Source organism: Eubalaena glacialis, chromosome 3 (genome assembly GCF_028564815.1).
Source record: "Eubalaena glacialis isolate mEubGla1 chromosome 3, mEubGla1.1.hap2.+ XY, whole genome shotgun sequence".
NCBI lineage: Eukaryota > Metazoa > Chordata > Mammalia > Artiodactyla > Balaenidae > Eubalaena > Eubalaena glacialis.
The window spans coordinates 562,531-562,742 of NC_083718.1; positions in this window are offsets into that span (position 1 = coordinate 562,531).

Here is a 212-nt window from a genome sequence, read left to right on the forward strand (position 1 = left end):
TGGTCTCAAGTGCCTGTCTTGCAGACATTTTGGGGGACCAGGCATAGGGATCAGCTGCAGGTCCTGTCTCTTCAGCCCGTTCACCTGTGTGTTTGCCAGCTAGCTCTGCTGTGTCTCTGTTAGACAGGTAAGAGATCTCTGGAGACTCCCGTCAATACAAGGTTATCTGAATTGCATATTCACGGACTCTCACAGTTGAACTTTACTTAGAA